The following is a 7500-nucleotide window of genomic DNA, read 5'->3' on the forward strand; positions in this document are numbered from 1 at the left end:
AGATACGTATAGTGTTCGCTAGTGGAAGCAAGACTCAGTGGAGTTGTGATGTAAGCACGGGCTAAAACCCCTCATACTTTGTTTTTGTATTTTTACGAATTTTTACAAAATATTTTCAATTCTGTCTTCTGCATAATAGAATTGATACGATTATGCAAAAAAAAAAAAATTAATTCCTACCCCACCCCCAACAATATTTCTTTTTTAATTCGTCGTTTTAAAACACGAACAATCCGAATTTATATATGTATGTGTGTGTGTGTGCGTGTGCGCACACACGCGCACTGATACGCATATATACCCACAAAAATACAAATATGTCTGATATTCATGCTCGCTGTTGTTTTTCTTACTCTTTTCCTTTTCCTGTGTCTTTCATTCACTCTTTCCTTTACATAATAGCCATTCGTTGCCTCAAAGAGGTGAATAGAAAGGGAGAATATACATATACAAATCCAACACACACAGACACTCATATGAGCGAGTAGGCATATATATATATATATATATATATATATATATATATAATGTATGTATATGTGTGTGCATGTGTGTGTGTGTGTGTGTGTACACACACAAACACACAAGCAGACACACATCTATATATCAAGCATGGAAGGAATCTCTTAAATCCACATCCCTCTCACCACAGATACAAATAGACATTTGGAACACTTCGCAATGTTTACTTTAGCACCATTTCGCTATGCGTGTATCACAACTGCAAACACACCACACAGATTGGCTTGGTAATAAACAAACAATCAAACCCTTGCCTCTCACCATTTGCCGTGAATTGCTCACAAATGTCTGCTTAGTTTTAGTGGTAACTTTCTTCTTTCTCCTCTTGTATATGTGATGACCAAATATTTGGTGTTCGCGAATTATTATTCTCTATCATTCATTCAGCCGTTTGGATCTTCCATCATCTCTATTTCTTTCCATCCGTTCCACTTGTATTCCAACTCTTCTCCCTTCCGCTAACTCCTCTCTTCCACAACTTACGCTGCATCTATTTGTTTTGCTTCTGCACATCCACGTACAAAATCATACAGACTCATACATATATACATAAGTATAAACGCAAATGCACCACATTAATACATATCCATACACACACACATATATATATATGTATATATATATATATATATATATATATATATATATATATATATATATATATATATATATATATATATATATATATATATATATATTATATATATATATATATATATATATATATATATATATATATATATATATATATAAACAGACAAGTAGTTACGATTCGTCCGAAGACATATAAATAAACAGAAGAATAATAGCTTAAGAACTTCGAAATATTTATGTGGGTTAAACGTATGTGTGTATATGTATGTTTCTCTATGTATGAATGTGTTTGTGTGTGTGTGTGTGTGTGTGTGTGTGCGCGTGGCATGTGTATGCGTATGTGCTTTTTCTCTGCTTGTATGCATATACATGTACCCAAGCATGTTGTACATCAAGTCTGGTATAACCATTAAGCAAAATAAGTAGCGTACTTGGGAAATCAAGGCAAGGGGAGTGGGACACCACAGAAATTGTAAATGGTTTACGGCACAAGTGAAATCACTCGAAACTTGCTAAAATAATTTTCGAAGGGGTCTATGTGATTGACATTCAATTTCATAGTGTTCATGGTATCATAGTGAGTATCTGATCAAAGATTTTGCAAGTGAAAATGCAGGAGAAAACTTTTCAAATGTAAATAATGTAGAAGTATACAAACGCATACATTATTTTCCATCTTATTAGTTGTTGTCATCTATTTTATGGTTTACTTTCGTTTATATTTTGTCTACATATTCGAGTATATGTAGACAACCAAACCTTTGAAGTCTTTGGTGTCGTTATGAGTCTTAATCCGAACATGTTATGCATGCACGCGAACATATATGCGTGTGCGCATACGAATGCCATACAAGCCTTTTTCCATTCACAAAAGGATGGTAAAGAGCTTTATATGCGCTTGAAGTTGAGTTTCATGATCATAGTTTCACCATCATGGGCTCATCATGTGTTAATGGCACCTGCTGAGCTATGGGAAAATCTTTGCTTCAAGTATACGCACACACACACACATACACACACATGTGTAAGCTTAGCGAATGTTGGCTATGTCCAATTCTATATCTAATATTTTTGCCTGATGATGACGGATTTATCATAAAATCTGGTCGAACATGCCTGGACCTTTTTAATACGCAAACGCCATCTATCTCGTTTCTACATTAATTGAGGGGGCTCTTCGGAGAGGCATCCAGTGTCTCTGATGAGTCGATCTACAGCTCGGCCATGCTTAGGCATTCATACCCGTACGTTACATGTTGCTTGATGTTTTGCTTGCCAGCTATGTCCCGCAAAGCGCAAGCACCTTTCCTTTATAATGGTGGAAACAGGCAAGGAACCTCGATACAGCTGTTCCTTGATGGGACGAGTTCACCAAGGTAGGTTTAAGACTGCTCTTAAAATTATGACGTTAGTTCCATGTAGCTAGGATTTCAGTTTTTGGTAAGCGTCCAAGCTGGTGCTCTATATAAAACGACAGCCTCTACTGTTGCACGGGAAAATTCCTCTTAAGATTGTCTGACAGGGTTGATTTCCAGATAACATCCAGTGGCTTTTGAGCCAACCATGCTTTGGCTGTTCAAGTTGATGATTTCACGTTCCTCGATCCTGAGATAGCCTTATTGAACAGGAAGTGGAATGTATATTATGATGTAAATTCTCTAAGATAGCGTCAAATAAAATGCTACAGAAACAGCTGCCGTAAATTTTAAACACCATTTGTATTTACTTTTTGGTATGTATGTATACTTACATATATTTATACACACATTTATGTTTATTTATATGTATTTATATATGTATGTGTATCATTCTATATGTAAATGCATGTAAACTAGTGTGTGCGTGTATACTTTACTTCGTTATGTAGTTTAGTTCATTCAGTTGCAGGGTTACGCCTGCAATTACAGTCTGGAACCGCTTTATTTTTAAAAGATCCTAAAATGAAGCATTGTTACACATCGTCTATTAATTCATTTATAGAAATTCGTGCCATTGTTTCATCATATATTTTCATGAAGCAACTATTAATGGTCAAATGATTTACACAACCATATTTTCTAGATATAAATATATTTGGCAACTGATCGTACAGTCTTCATTTGATAACAGTTCACTACTGTAGTGTAAAATAGATATTGTTGAATATATGAAGAGTTTTCAAAAGCAATCCACTCATGCGCTAGGCTAATTTACTACTGCTTTATATAGATGTATAATGCTTGCGGAGGAAAGACAGGTATATTTTCTGAGGGACGGTCAATAAACCGTGAAACGGTCCGCCAGGAAACTTCCTCTCACTTTTTCTGTGCATCAATAACATAAAAAAAAAAAGATATTTTTACATTTGTAAATCATTCACAGTGAGGCTTGCAATATTTAAATTTAAGTTTTGAGTTATGCTACGGTTTGTGTAAAATTTATAATGTCTATAAGTTGTTCCTTGCTTGAATGCAACAATCAGACTTTCCCCTAAAGTTGGTGATACTAATTTGCAATCTTTTGAAATTACCTCCCTTCACTTTGAGAGTTGCTCATAACTCCTACGTTTTACATTATTTGCTCCATTAGTTGTAATTAATTTAGATTTATTTTATACAACAGCTAAAAGAGTACACATAATCTTATTTACACACACACATGCACACACACACACACACACACACACACACACACACACACACACACACACACACACACACACACAAACACACAAACATTCTTCTCATTTCATTACAATTTTTACACTATCTGAAATTTTAACTGAAGCCTGTGTACCTTAAATAGGAGAAAAATTAAGGTAATTGAAAGGTGCGACTACAATATTAGAAAATTTTGACAAGCGCGAGTGATTCTGCCTAGTCGCTTGGCCTGCTAGAAATAACAGAGAAGTCTTCAAGTCTCAAAATTTCATAATTAATATATAGGAAGAAAAGATAATATGATATTGTCTTTCTAATTATCAGTCTATCTCCATACACACATAAAATTACACACACACACATACAACGATAACCAGGAACATCCCACATATATGTGTGTGAGTACTCACACATACTTGCGCACAAACAACCATATATGTGCGTGTGTGTGTATATATACATATATGTAATCATGTATGTGTATATATACATACATATATGTATGCATATATACATGTCTTTTACCAATATTTGTTGTTACATATCGAAAAGAATATGGTGTATATGTATTATTTTGTCATTGAAATCATATTAAAATAAAGAAAATAGGAAAACTAAATTAAAATAAATTAAATATATACAGAATGTTTGTGAATATCTCATTCAAATAACAGTTGCAATTCTTGAATAGCATCTATACTTATTCTTACCTACATACATATAAATACATATATGCATGTATATCAATATATGCATATACATGCATACTTACATATATATATATATATATATATATATATATATATATATATATATATATATATATATATATATATATATACATGCATATATATATAGATACATACATACACACACATATATATATATATATATATATATATATATATATATATATATATATATATATATATATATATATATATATATATATATATATATACATACACATATATATATATTCATTTACATATATTCATACAGCCACACTCACACACTCAAACAGATGTATGTGTTTTTCAGTGTGCGTGTATGTATAAATATATGCATATAAGTGAATATATATACAAAGGCACGCATGTACATCTTCCTGCATTTGGTGTGCAAGTGTTGTATGTAGTTTTCATAATGAAGTCTGAGTATATAAATAATAAAAAATTATATATAATATATGTATATAATACATATTATTCATATATGGCTGTATTTAAAATTAAAATTACATTTTATGCATACACACATGCATATATTCCTGCACACACGCACACACACGCACACGCACACACACACACACACACACACACACACACACACACACACACATATATACATTTATATACTGATGTGCGTGTGTGCGTTACTGTACGCGCAGATGTGTGTATGAGTTACATATATATAGTTAATTGTATTCATGTGGTAAATCTGTGACGTATGTGAACGAATGTGGAGGGTCGGAATATAAAATATTAATTTGTTAAATAAGTATTCAAATATTCTTACGTTACAGATAGAAGTTTTAAAAAAATCTACTGAAATCTCTATAAGATGCAAATATATTTCTATACATGAATTATAGGCAGAGGAAAAAAACAAAACAAAACAAAATAACAACATCAATGAGGTTTTTGATTTGCTTTCACTAAAGTTTATTATTTTCTTTACGCTGTCTTTGTTATGAATTCTCTTCTTTCACACTTTTGAATATTGCATTTCTATCAGTAGTTCGCGGTCTCCCTCCACCTGTTACCCAACTCTGTTTCACTATCTGGTATAAGCGCGCGCTCACACACACACACGCGTATAATGTACCTACATATGCGTTTACACGTACATATAGATTTATATGTTTATAGGACACGCATACACATGTCTATGTGCAGACACATATGTATATACACAAACACGCGAGCATAGACACACATGCGAATGGACCTTCAGAACTTTCAATGATGACTTTTCCAGAGGTTCGTTTTATTCAACAGTCGTTGACTGCATTGTAGCGCTGTATATTCTACAAACATGTGTATCCTTAGGCTACTTCTCAGGCGGAACCAACATGCCGGAGTATATGCCATGTCACTTTGAAGTACTGGTGCCATCCATTTGCCGGGCCTTTTCGCAGCTTCTCTCTACGTACTTTTTTCCAGAAGACATTAGTCGACATAATGATTGCTCAAGATATCAAATGCTGTGATACAAGTCGGAAGCTCTTGATTGAAACAGATCCATACCTGTGTCCACAGATGCATGCACGAGTTGAATGTTCCCAAACATCCAGCTGGACCCGAAACATCCAGCAAACAAAATTTATGCAGAACAGATCAGGTTTTGCAAAAGAAAGGCGATGGGAAAAAACTTCTAAGGTTCAGAAACTCATGACCGGGAATTTATTATTTCTCTAATATTTCCCTTCTAGTTTTTCTCCCGTTCAACACAACTGTTTAGCCTAGCGTATCTCAACCACGTAAAGTTAAAAGCGAAAGGAATTCGATCCTTGTTGGTTTAGTCTAGGAATATTAAGTCATCAAATCACCTGAACTGCTTGCTCTTTGATTTACTGTATATATGGTAGGATATTCCACGGACACGTGAACCATTGGCGTAATCCCTTGGTACAATAGGAGTGATATCATGTGTGACAAAACTAGCTGATGAATTGAAGATAGAGCTCATAGGACAAGCTTCCAAACAGTTTCCATCTACGCAGTTTCACTTATAGAACTTCGGTCCTGGAGACGCTATTATAAAAGACATTTGCCCGAAACGCTCTATAGTCGTATCGAACTTAGAGTCTTTAAATTACGAAGCGAAATTCTTAACCACACACCCATGCCTGCCTTTGAAGCTCAAACACATAAACTAGAGCATCGTCAACAGGGGCCCTATCTATGTCAAGAATGACAAAACAACTATACTAATGCCAACGATCATAAACAATGAGAATGACATCACTTCATGAGATAAACTTTACTGCACACAATTAAAAGCTTACTCTGTCGCTTTACACTCGTTCAAATACTCACAAACGTAGGGTAGAATACAAGCAATGAGGTTTGGCTGAAAGAGGCTTCATCCAGCTCGCATTGTTCGACGCTATTTAGGCACCATGCTAAATGAAACATCCGTTCTTGAACCGAGAACATGGATGATTACCTTAGAATATACTCAAGTAATTGCTGTTTAAGAATGTTATTGTCCTTTCGCCGACCCCGTTTTCCCTTTTCCAAGTCCTTCCTCGTTATTTGCCTTTCCTGCTCATTCATTTTCTGCCTAGTTTAAATGTCTGACTCTCTTTCCTTCACTGACTCTCCTTGTGTTCAATCTCCGTTTACTTCATCTTTAGCTCTTCCTAGAAAAGTAAACAGAGAGCTAATCCCCCGTTGCTCTGTTTACGTTTTTACCCTCTTCGCGACTGGATGGCAGAATCGGTAGAGTGTCAAACAACTCTTTTTTTCTCAATGCGGCTACGTCTCTATGTTGTCAGTTCAAATCTCGCCCGACAATGTCTAGCGTTTCAAGCCTTCCGAAGTCGATAAAATAAGAGCTACTAGTCAATAAAATATTTACCAGAGTCAATTTAATCAAACTTAGCCTAGTAAAAGATCTGAGCAGGGCCATTTCAGTTTAATAACAAGAACCAAAGAATATCAGTTATTCATCTATACATTTTCTCTTTCCTTTCGCTCCCACACCAACTTACTTGTTCATAGAATCAATCTTTTCAAGT

The 7500-nt window shown here is 34.5% G+C and overlaps 1 long non-coding RNA gene across 6 annotated transcripts in view; it reads right to left on the bottom strand.

Moving 5' to 3' along the window:
- Positions 1 to 7500, bottom strand: part of LOC106882789 (uncharacterized) — a 37687-nt gene that overhangs the window by 27399 nt on the left and 2788 nt on the right. The window lies entirely within an intron of this gene.

This window comes from Octopus bimaculoides, chromosome 3 (genome assembly GCF_046866305.1).
Source record: "Octopus bimaculoides isolate indiv1 chromosome 3, ASM4686630v1, whole genome shotgun sequence".
Lineage (NCBI taxonomy): Eukaryota > Metazoa > Mollusca > Cephalopoda > Octopoda > Octopodidae > Octopus > Octopus bimaculoides.